Source organism: Pinus tabuliformis, chromosome 2_2, assembly GCF_031772625.1.
Source record: "Pinus tabuliformis cultivar Carrire ecotype Pingquan chromosome 2_2, CPIR1, whole genome shotgun sequence".
Lineage (NCBI taxonomy): Eukaryota > Viridiplantae > Streptophyta > Pinopsida > Pinales > Pinaceae > Pinus > Pinus tabuliformis.
The window spans coordinates 380,007,191-380,020,319 of NC_142300.1; positions in this window are offsets into that span (position 1 = coordinate 380,007,191).

A 13,129-nucleotide genomic window follows, 5' to 3' on the forward strand; every position below is an offset into this window, starting at 1 on the left:
AAAATCCTCCATGAAGAGATTAGCGACCACAGGGGACAAGGGGGAGCCCATGGCAACCCCACAAGTCTGCTCATAGAATTCTCCTTCGAAGCTGAAAAAGGTAGAGGTCAGGCAAAGCTCAACCAACTTAGCCGTATCAGGGTCGGTCAGCTTATTAATTACCGCCATGGCCTCATTGATAGGAATGCAAGTATAAAGAGAGACCACGTCGAAACTAACCAAAATGTCCTCGGGCTCAAGATTAACCCTCTTAAGATCCTCGATAAAAGAAGCTGAGTCTTTGACAAAGGACTCAGTTTGCCCAACCAAGGGTCTTAACTTAGCGGCGAGGAATTTGGCCAGGAGGTAAGTCGGACCACCGATGGTATTGACAATGGGTCTCAGGGGGACCCCATCCTTATGAATTTTGGGAAGACCATAAATCCTAGGAGTGATGGGGTTTCCCTCAATAAGTTTCTGGGCTAGAGGAATCGTGGAATTGCACGACTTGATCGCAAGAGCGACCGCTCTGGAAACCTTCTTGAGGGGATTCTTCGAAAGCTTCTTATAACTACCACTATTACAAAGATGGTCCAGCATCTTATCCCTGTAATCCTTTCTATCCAAGATAACAGCAGCCCCACCCTTATCAGCTTTTAAGACCACGACATCACGATTCTGGTTCAAGCTCTTAAGAGCTTCAAACTCAGCCTTGCTGATATTGCTCCGGGGAGGCTTAGCCCTCCTCAGGGTGACGGCACAATCCTGCCTAATCGTGTCTTTAATCTTATCAGGAAGGTTCTTGATGCCATACTCAATATCGCAGATGATGTCTTCAACTGGGATTTTTCGAGGCGCTAGGGCAAAATTAAGACCTTTCCCTAAGAGATCAAAAACCGCGGGCGGAAAGGAAGAGCTTGACAAATTCACCACCTGATTGCCTCGAGAGAGGGATCTTGAATTTATCACCGACGAACTCTTAATACCAGCCTTACAATTAATGGGACCAACCCCCTTTAATACTTTAGAATGCCGACCATTATTATCATTATGATTATCGATATCAATGTTACTTTTAAATAGATCATCTATATTATTATCATTATAATTGTTACCTTTATATAAACCATCTATATAATTATCACTACAATTGTTATTACTAATAATAGACCGACCAATATTATTATCACACACCTTAATACGTTCACTATTAGAATTATCAATATGATTATCGATATCATTGCTATTTTTATATAGATCATGTATATTATTATCATTACAGTTGTTATCTTTATATAAACCCTCTATATAATCCTCATTACAATTTATATTACTAATAATAGGCGGACCCATATTATTATTATTACCAACCTTAACACGTTCACCATTGGAATTATGGATAGCGTTGTTACTTTCATATAAACCATTTATATCATTATACTTACAATTGTTAATGCTCGAATTAAGAGGAACCAACTTACTATCCGAATTAACCGAAACGGAAGCCCTCTTGCCCGAAACCGGGTCTTCAAAACCAGCAACACTACCCACGGTCTCATCCACTATCGACACACTGCCCTGGAAATCCGAACCTTTCTGGAAATACGTACCTGAACCCAAAGTCTTCAACTCAACCTCGGCCGGAACCCTACCTACCTCAGAACAGCCTGATCCATTCACGTAACTCGGCTCTTCTCCGCGCAGATCCAGAACCGTTGACAAACCGCGAGAGAAGCCAGATCAATAACCAATCCGCCTCCATTAAATTCACGATGGAGAAGGAAGAGAATGGTTGTCTTCCGTTCTTGGATGTCCTCATCTCGAAGAAGGTGGATGGTTCCTTTTCTCATCAGGTGTTTAGAAAGAAGACGCATACTGAGCAATACTTGCATGCTTCGTCGCATCATTTCCCCGCTCAGAAGTTAAGGGTTCTTAGCACTCTTGCCACCCGTGCTGTGAGAATTTCAGATAAGGAGAGCCTGGAAACTAAGAAGGCTCACCTCCTAGATGTTTTTGAGAAGAATGGTTACAATAGGCACCTCGGTCAAAAAGCCTTCCTCAAGGCCAGGAAGGAGCCTTCAATCCGAAGGGTTCCTAAGGATCATGTTCTAGGTGTGAACCTTCCTTACATCCAAGGGACCATAGATAGGATTGCGAGGATTCTAAGGAAGTTTGATGTATCCGCAACTTTTAGACCTCTCAATACTATCCGTGGCTCCCTCAGGTCTGTAAAAGACCCGGTTGACCCTAAGAGCATGAAGGGTGTCTATATCATTCCCTGTTCCTGTGGGACCCCCTATATTGGTGAAACTGGTCGTTCTATCAATCAGCGGATCAGCGAGCATTCGGCTGACTTAAGACATGGTAGGACCAAGTCCTCGGCCCTGGCTGAGCATGCAGGGAAGACTATGCATCATGTATGCATAGAGGAGGCTCAAGTCATTGCCAGAATTCCGCAGTTTCACCATCGCAAATTTAGAGAGGCCCTGGAGATTGAGAAAAGGCCGAACAATCTTAATAGGGATGATGGCTGGAAGATTAGCCGTTGCTGGGTCCCAGCCCTGTCTTCCTAGCCTCCTCATTCTCCTTTGTGTTAAGTCCCAAGGTTTTTGTCCTCCTTTGTTTCTCTTTTGGCAAATTTATCCTATTATTTTGGAGTATTTAAGTCCTTCGGGCTTCCTGGTGAATTAACCTTAACCTGTTTTTGATTCTTTTGGGCGATTTTTTAATTAAATTTGATTTTTCCTTATTTCATTATTATTTCTATTATATTCCTAGAATCGAGTTGGCCTTTAACTTATGTCTATTAATTATTTTTATTGAAATATTTATTATCAAAATTAAATATGGATTATTAAGGTAGGTTTATGGGTATATTATGATATATTAATAGTATTAGTGTGAGTATATTTAAACTTAAAATATTGATTTAATATTGAGTATTGAACCATTGGGTTTTATAGATATTTACGACATATTGGTTTGGTTTTTAATAACCCTAAAATCTGATTTTTACCATAAGGAGCTAAATTCTAGGAAGAATTAAGAGTTAACAATTTATTTGGAATTATATATTATTCAGTAGATCATTTAATAAGCATATATAACTTACTAAATTTAATTTTGAATAGACCTTTATATTTAAATAATAGATAGGAATAATATATTCTAAAATTTATTACCATTATTACCATTACCTAATAGGGTTTATTACTTTGTAAAAATATATTAGAATAATATCAAGTATAAATAAATGCGATATAACCATTAGATTATTAGATAGGGTACTACTTAGAACTCTCTTAATAATTAATTAATATTAGATTTATTTATTATTTATTTTTAATTAACGCCTTTATAAAAAGTTATAAAAAACTATATAAAAATATTTAAATATTAATTTAACTAATTTGACTAGGGTCATTGGTCAAAATTAGCCGTTGGTATTATTAACCCTGGAGTCTCTGCACCTCTATTTAAGCAAGCTAGGCCAGATTGGTTCTTCAACTTGTCCTGACGATGAACCACACTGGTTGGTTCGAAACGCGTCGACAAAAGATTGGTTATGTGATTTTGCCGAAGATTATCTAAACAAAATTAAATCTATTTTTTTAAATTATCACTATATAATTATATAAATTAAATAACTAATAAATATTGATAGACATAAAAACACTTCATAATATATATTATATTGACAAAATTTATAAAATTTATTTATATTATAATTTTATTTTAAAAAACAATATTATTATTATATGTTTAACATTTTATATTGTCAAAATTACAAAATTTATAAAATTATCAGCATTATAATTTTATTTTAAATAATAATATTATTATTATATGGACTAAACATATGGAAACATTTTCAATTATCGAGATTTATTTCCATATTACCACGAAGATTATTTAGTGTATATAGACTTTGTTAAAATATCATGGATAAATACCATGGCTTCCTACCACATGCCAAATAAATCATAACCCATGTTCATTTGACTTTTTAAAATTATTTAATTTAATTAAAAGTAAAAAATGAAATAACTACTTTTGACATAAATATCAACCCTTCAATAATTGACTTGTACTGAGAATATCATAAAATAATATATGAAAATTAAATCCACATAATATTCATTCAATGGTTCCTCATAAACTCTATGACACTCACGTTTTGTTGGACGAACTCGAAACCATCATTAAGGCAGTGAGATACTGAACTCAAATTGTAAAGACTTTGTGCAAATTTCCAATTGAATTTGTCCTAGTTCCCCACAATATCCCAATCATATATATCATGGGCCTCTTATGTATCTTGAATATTTTCGTTCGTTTTTATTACTGTTTGTACCATTTTTCAGATGGGATATTTCATTGATAGATGACCTTCCAGACCACTTAAAATTTGCATTCCTGTTTTTCTTCAATACAGTGAATGAATTGGCTGTTCAAGTCATTAATGAGCAAGGGTGGGATATGATAGCCATATTAAAATGTTTAGGAAAATACGCGATTCTTTAGAGGGATTTGTTTAATGGGATGTTATTGGTATTTTCATTTTACTTCTAGTGATGTACTAAGAATCCAATTGATGGTGGAAAAACCCTTTTGATATTTTTTTAATTGAAAGAGAGAAGAAGATTAACACATTAACGATTAACCATTAATGTACTTTCACCGGTTGGATGATCAGTGGCAGCGATATGTCGAGGCTTATATGCAAGAAGTGCAATGGATAACAATTAGTTATGTGCCCACGTTTCATGAATACATAAAGAATGCCCTCCCTAGCTCAGGGGTGTTTATTGTAAATTTGTTATCCTTCTCTTGTTAGGAATTAACGATGAGACTCATACACGACATAAAATATTTTGAGTTATTTGACATATAAATTTAGACTTATTTTGAGAGCGTTTAACAAAGATTAGATGCATAAAATTCTATGAAAAATGTTCACTCATACTTTCGTGATTTGTCGTCATTAATGGGTAAGAAGTACGAGAAGGGGCATTAAATGAAATGAAAGGTGAACGTATAGTTTCACGGTTAGATTTTGCCAAGGTCAAAATCAAAAAATGGGCATATATAGTGCTCTTAATTTAATGTTATATATTTTCATCGTTAGCTTTTGCCAAGGTCAAAATCGAAAAATAGGCATTTACAGTCCTTCTAATTAAATATCTTATAACATGTTAGTTATTTCCATCCCATGGAAGACAACCATGATTCTACCATGGAAAATGGTTTAAATCACATCAAAGGCGTCATTCACCTTTCACTTCAGCAATTGAATCGGGAGTTTCTCAAGGCGGACAGTGTGCCATTGTGTTGCAAGAATTTCACTTTCAATATAGCATGAGGCCTTCAATTTCTTTTCAGATACCGAGAGGACATATCTGTATCTAACAAGGAAGTGAAGGACCAGATATTCAAAATTCTCTTCTATCAGGTGCCTATTCAGGATTAATGACGACCGGGTTACTGTTATTAGTTGTGTGTATTAAGTATGTCCTAGATGTTTTATGCTTCTTAAGTGTGCATGGGCATGGGGCCATAGCTTAAATAAGTTGCGAGATTAAGAATAAGAATTTTTGTGCAAGAGTTTGTGGGCGTAGTTTCACAAAGTTCTGCCACATTCAATGTATTATTTGGGTACAATTTCTAGATTATCATTTTTGTTTTGTCTTGTTTTTTTTTAATATATATATATATATATATATATATATATATATATATATATATATATATATATATATATATATATATATGAAAGGTTAGTAGTAGTGAGTAACATATTTCATTTATGGATATCTCATTGTATCTCTGGCAATGATGAAGTGGTGTCTTTTTAGAAGCATAGAGCTAGCCCCAATCTCTAAAGATCGGCCCTTCGCATTGATGTACCCCCCAAGAAGGACCTCACAGGACCTAAAAACAAGGAATTAACAAGGCCTCCTTCAAGGGATTGTATGAAAAGATCCTCATTGTCACCAAAGTCATCCCCAAAATCCCACAATTTCTTTTAGATGACTATTCACATGAAATATGGTTTGGTGTGCACCACGACACCACCTGTATTCGCCCCATGGTTAACAACCTCGACTCATTCTAGTTGTGGGTTGTGCGTTTCATTCTCTCAGAAGAGGCGTTCCACACAGAAGTCCTACCTTGGCCTAGAATCATTGGCGAGGTTTGGGACAACATGAATACATGTTCCTTTTAAGGGATGCTGCCATGACCACTACCTGGCGAGAGCCCCTCCACCTCCCATAAGCAAGTAGCAGAATAGACACTCAATCACATCTTGAAAAGATTCGAGAAAACAATGTTATTAGTTCGCAACACCCTGAAGGGTCTCAGGTTGTCAGTAAGTTACCTTCCCATGTTCTCTAAAGTTCTTAATGTTAGTGCGATCAATACTTTTTCATTCAGCTCAGTGGTTGCCTCACTTCCCATAGTGGGCCCTCATTCTGTTACTAAACCCATAGTTCGAGAAACCCATTCGATTACTACCTGACCTCCATCACTTCCTCAAAAACCCGTTAAAGTTACTTTTCTCAGGTCTTCGATCTTACTAGCAAAGGAGCACATTCTCTTGCCAACACCCAAATCATTGAGGAAATTCCGCAATCCACGTCCACTACATCCCCAATTTCTCACAACCCATCACCCCACACGACCTCCTCCTCCACAACCATTTTAGACCTTCCTCTGATCGAGAACCTCCTCAGTTCTGAGACCAAGATGGATGTTTATTTTGTAATTCAGTCCATCACTGACACTAACAAAGATGAACTCATTGTTTAGCCTACAACCCTGGAGTCAGTTAGCATACCTCTATTGTCTTTGTTACTACCATCAAGCCCACGACTGACAACTGACCAACTTATTCACACTAACACATAGGGCCAAGAAGTTAAAACTTCCCCACCTCAGACCTGCAACCCCATTCACAGTTCGTCACCACATTCTGTTGCAGGAAACACTAGCGCCCACACTGTAGAGACCCTACAGCAAGGGACTTCGCCCCGATTCCAATCTAATAAATCGGTTGCCAGTTCACAACCATTGTAAGCCTGATACCCTCCACCTGCTACCATGACACCTGATGACCTTTAAATCTAGTCATCCTCTTAGATCTTTACTTTTATTCAACTAGATGATCGCCAAGTAGAGGCGTCAGACAATTCCTTGACAACTAAACATGAGTAGCAACACAAGCAACTTCTCTCTATTGCGGTCGAATGAGATCAACTGCTCTAGGAAAAGAAAGCACTAGAAAAACATATTGACGATATTAGCACCAAATTCCAGTCTCTTTGGCCTACCATTGTCGATGTTGTACAAAAGACACTGGAGAAATTCTGAGCCTACACTCTGTCATATTATTTTGATCACATACACACTAAATGCACTAACCTTGTTTAAGTAAACGGGAAGCTTCAAAAGACTATTGCATCAAGCCAAAGTGTGCTCCCTAATCCAACGACCTAGTATACGAGTGACATTGAGTAGAAGATCATTGATCTGTCTTATTTGAAGGTACCCCTTCATTAGTCTATGAGAGAGGAGAAAGAAATATTCACTTAGGTTTATGACTTGTCAGGGTTCCTTGCCAATAAAAATAAACCGATCTATACTCTGTGATAATAGGCTCACCAGTTGTTCAATCAATCCTTTCCCACACCTGACCTCAACGAGCAACAAGATCTTCTTGCATAGAGCAAAATTCTTGAGAATCAGATCGAGCAGATGAAGGATGAATTGCGTGGAACTAAGGCTCTACTTCACGACCTTAAGCCACCAATAAAGATCCATTTCTAGGAACTACAATAGTTGAGCGCAAAAGCACATACTTAGTGGAATGCTCTATTGAATGCAAGACCCAACCAACCAACAACTGAACTTATGACAAAATTTATTGAGCAAGATATCACTCTCACAAATTCCAGGTGGTCAACCGTTATTGACTATACACAATTCAAGACTATAGCCATCCAATCTGCCCCATAGTTGTGTGCTTCATTTGAAGGAGAACCTACAACATGCAAAGGAATGGTTCAAGAAGTTGTCTAGAACAAGTAGGAGCCCTACACTAGCAAGAAGAAACATCAATATTAGCAAAGGATTGACTCGAGGATGATTCAATCCATTGTGGTCGGGGCATATTGGGTCCTTTGATTTTGGGGACAGAGTTTTTGACACATTTTGTGTAGTGTGACCAAAGGGTAGTTGTGGAGGAAAAAAACTGAGGAAAGAAATAAAATCTGCCAAGATCCATTAGACACTGAAGATTGGTAAGTGGAAAATATGGGGACATGAAAGTGCAGCTGAGCCGCAATAGTCATCAATGAGAGATGGAGCAGTGGCATCTGAGCCATAGAAGCAACCATGAAGGAAAGGTTGTGGCATCCGAGGAAGAGACTCGCAGTTCAAGCGAGCAAAGTTTATAAAAACTAAAGCAAAGAGAAACGAGAAGAAAAAGCTCATATGCCAAAATATTTCCACCGAGTCTATTGGACTTAGTATGGTTCTGTGTTTATCTGATTCTGAGATACTTTATATGCTCGCTCTCGTGTTCCTATCTAAAAGTTCATAGAGCGAGAATGTAATGATTCTTTAAGTTAATGGGAAGAGTTGTGGGATTATTTTATGGTTTTAAATGTGTTATTTGGATGGGCCTCTTCAAAAAATTTCTTATGAACGAATGTATATGTCTTTTGCCTCTTGGACATTTTGCTCATTATGCTTTGCGATGATATATGTCAAATGTTATGGTTTCTAGAGTAAATGGGAATGGTAATCTTTGCATAACTCTCCTTGCCATCTTGTCTTAATCCGCATCTTAGTAGATTCATAGCACGCCTTGCGTGAGATGACTTACTCCTCTTAGATAAAGTAAAAATAAGTACAACGAATCTGTTATTTGCCCCTTGCTTGAACCCACGAGCTCTATCCTCTATAATTTTATACCAACAATAACAAGACAAAAATGCTAACTATTAATTAATTATATATAAATCTTTTTATTTATATTAATTTATAATATTTTAATAATTAAATATTTATAATTAAGTAATATATATTTAAAATATTATGAAGATTGTAAATACAAATGTATAAAACACATGTTAATATTAATAATATAATTAACATTATTAATATGATAGTTTAATAAAAATATATGAATTGAGATGAACTAAAGTTCAATTTCACTCCCTTTGAACACACCTAACATTCACCTAACATCATGGAATTCAAAGTATTATTTGGGTATAGTTTCTAGCTTATCATTCTTGTTTTGTTATATATATATATATATATATAAGGTTAGTGGAAGCGGGCAACATATTTCATTTATGGATATCTCATTGTATCTCTCGGAATGATGAAGTGGTGTCTTCTTAAAAGCATAGAGCTAGCCCCAATCTCTAAAGATTAGCCCTTAGCACTCAGGTACCCCCCTGTGGAGGACCCCACAGGACCTAAACAACAAGGAATTAACATGGCCTCCTTCACAGGATTGTATGAAAAGATGCTAGTTTTCACCAAAGTCATCCCCAGAATCCAAAAAATTACTTAGATGACTATTCACATGAAATATGGTTTGGTGTTCACCACAACACCACTTGGATTCACCCCATAGTTAACAACCTCGACTCATTCTAGTTGATCATTGTGCGTTTCATTCTCTCGGAAGAGGCGTTCCACACTAAAGTCCTATCTTGCCCTAGAACCATTGGTGAGGTTTTGGACAACAAGATGATATGTTCTTTTTAAGGAATGCTACCATGACCACTACCTAGCAAGAGGCCCTCTACGTCTCGGAAGCAAGTAGTAGAAGAGACGCTCAATCATGTCTTGAAGAGATTCGAGAAAGCGATGATATTAGTTCGCAACACCCTGAAGGGTCTCAAGTTGTCAGTAAGTTACCTGCCCATTTTCTCTGAATTTCTTAATGTTAGTCTGATCAATACTTTTTCATTCAGCTTAGTGGTTGCCTCACTTCCCCTAGTTGGCCCTCTTTTTGTTACTAAACCCATAGTCCAGGAAACCCGTTTGATTACTACCTGACCTCCATCAGTTCCTCGAAAACCCGTTAAAGTTACCTTTGCTCAGGTCTTTGATCTTACTAGTGAAGGAGCACATTCTCTCGCCAACACCCAAATCATTGAGGAAATTTCACAATCCACCTCCACTGCATCCCCAATTTCTCACAACCCAACACCTTGCACAACCTCCCCCTCCACAACCATTTAATACCTTCCTCCAACCGACAACCTACTCAGTTCTGAGACCAAGATGGAGGTCGACTCTGTAATTCAATCCATCACTGACACTAACAAAGATGCACTCATTGCTCAACCTAGAACCCTGGAGTAAGTTAAAATACCTCTATTATCTTTGTTACTAGCATCACGCCCACGACTAAAATCCGACAAACTTATTCACACTAATTCATAGGGACAAGAGGTTAAAACTTCCCCACCCCAGAGCCACAACCCCATTCATAATTCGCCACCACATTCTGTTTTAGGCCACAGTAGCACCCACACTGTAGAGACCCTACAGTAGTAGACTTTGCCCCAAAGCCAATCTAATAAATCGGTTGCCTGTTGACAACCATTGGAAGCCTGATACCCTCCACCTGCTACCATGTTGCCTGATGAGCTTTAGATCTAGTTATCCTCTTAAATGTTTACTTTCATTCAACTGGATTCCCGCCAAGCAGAGGTGTTAGACAATTCCATGACAACTGAACATGAGTAGAAACACGAGCAACTTATCTCTATTGCGGCCAAACGAGATCAACTGCTATAGGAAAAGAAAGTTCTATGACAACATATTGATGATATTAGCACCGAATTCCAGGCTCTTCGGCCTGTCATTGTTGATGCAGTACAAAACACACGAGAGGAATTTTGAGCCTGCACTCTGTCATATTATTGTGACCACATCCACACTGCATGCATGAACCTTGCTTAAGAAATTAGGAAGCTTCAAAAGACTATTGCAGCAAGCCAAAGTGTGCTCCCTGATCCAGCCACCCAGTATTCGAGTGACATTGTGCAAAAGATCATTGATGTGGACTATTTGAAGGTATCCCTTCATTAGTCTACGAGAGAGGATAAAGAAGTATTCACTTAGGTTCATGACTTGTCAGGGTTTCTTGGCAAGAAAAATAAACTGATCTATACTCTACGACAATAGGCTCACCAATTGTTCAGTCAAGCCTTGACCACACCTCACATCAACCAACAGCAAGACCTTCTTGCATAGAGCTAAATTCTTGAGAATGAGATCCAACAGATGAAGGATGACTTACACAAAACCAAGGCTTTGGTTCATGAGCTCAAGCTACCAACAAAGATCCATTTCTAGAAACTACAAAAGTTGAGCGCAAAAGAAGATACTTAGTGGAATGCTCTATTGAATGCAAGACGCAACCAACCAACAACTAAACATAACGCAAAAATTTTTGAGCAAGATATCACTACCACAAATCCCTAGTGGTCAACCCTTATTAACTATACACAATTCAAGACTGTAGCCATCCCATCTACCCCATAGTTGTGCCCTTCATTTGAAGGAGAACCTACAACATGCAAAGGAATAGTTCAAGAAGTTGTAGAACAAGTAGGAGCCCTACAGTAGCAAGAAGAAACATCAACATTAACAACCGATTGACTCGGGGATGAGTCAATCCATTGTGGTCGGGGCCTCTTGGGTCTTCTACTTTTGGGGACAGAGTTTTTGACACATTTTGAGTAGTGTGATCAAATAGTAGTTGTGGAGGAAAAAGTCGAGCAAAGAAAGAAAATCTACCAAGATGTATTAGACACTGAAGATTGGTAAGTGGAAAATATGGGGACATGCAAGTGCCGTTGAGCCACAACAGTCATCAATGAGAGATGGAGCAGTGGCATCTGAGCCATAGAAGCAACCATGAAGGAAAGGTTGTGGCATCCAAGGATGAGACTCACCGTTCAAGCAAGCAAATTTTATAAAAAATAAAGCAAAAGGAAACGAGAAGAAAAATCTCATATGCCAAAATATTGCCACTGAGTCTATTGGACTTAGCATGGCCCTGTGTTTATCTGATTCTGAGCTACTTTATATGCTCGTTCTCGTGTTCCTATCTAAAAGGTCATAGAGCTAGAATGTAATGATGCTTTAATTTAATGGGAAGAGTTGCGGGATTTGTTTATGGTTCTAAATGTGTTAGTTGGATGGGCCTCTTCAAAAAATTTCTTATGAATGAATGTATATGTCTTTTCTCTCTTGGATGTTTTGCTCATTACACTTTGCGATGATATATGTCAGATGCTATGGTTTCTAGAGTAAATAGGAATAGTAGTCTTTGCATAACTCTCCTTGTTGCCTCGTCCTAATCCGCGTCTTAGTAAAGTGAAGCACGACTTGCGTGAGATGACTTACTCCTCTTAAGCAAAGTAAAAATAATTACAACGAATCTTTTATTGGCCCCTTGCTTGAACCCACGAGCTCTACTCTCTATAATTTTATGCTAACATTAACAACACAAAAATGCTAACTATTAATTAATTATATATAAATCTTTTTATTTATATTAATTTATAATATTTTAAAAATTAAATATTTATAATTAAGTAATATATATTTAAAATATTATGAAGATTGTAAATACAAATATATAAAACACATGTTAATATTAATAATATAATTAACATTATTAATATAATATTTTAATAAAGATATAAGCAAAAATGATAACTATTAATTAATTATATATAAATCTTTTCATCTATATTAATTTATAATATTTTAAAAATTAAATATTTATAATTAAGTAATATATATTTGAAATATTAGGAATATTGTAAATATAAATATATAAAACACGTTAATATTAATAATATAATTAACATTATTAATATAATAGTTTAATAAAAATATATGAATTGAGATGCACTAAAAGTTCAATTTCACTCACTTCAGACACACCTAACTTTCACCTAACATCTTATAATTAGCTTTGACCTAACGTTCGCAAATTTTTTTTGTCTCACGCTCCGAACTCTATCAAATATTCTGTCCGATTTGTCATTTCGCATCGATGTCTAGCAAGAAATTGTAGTGTTAGGTGTGTATATATATAAGCGAGCTG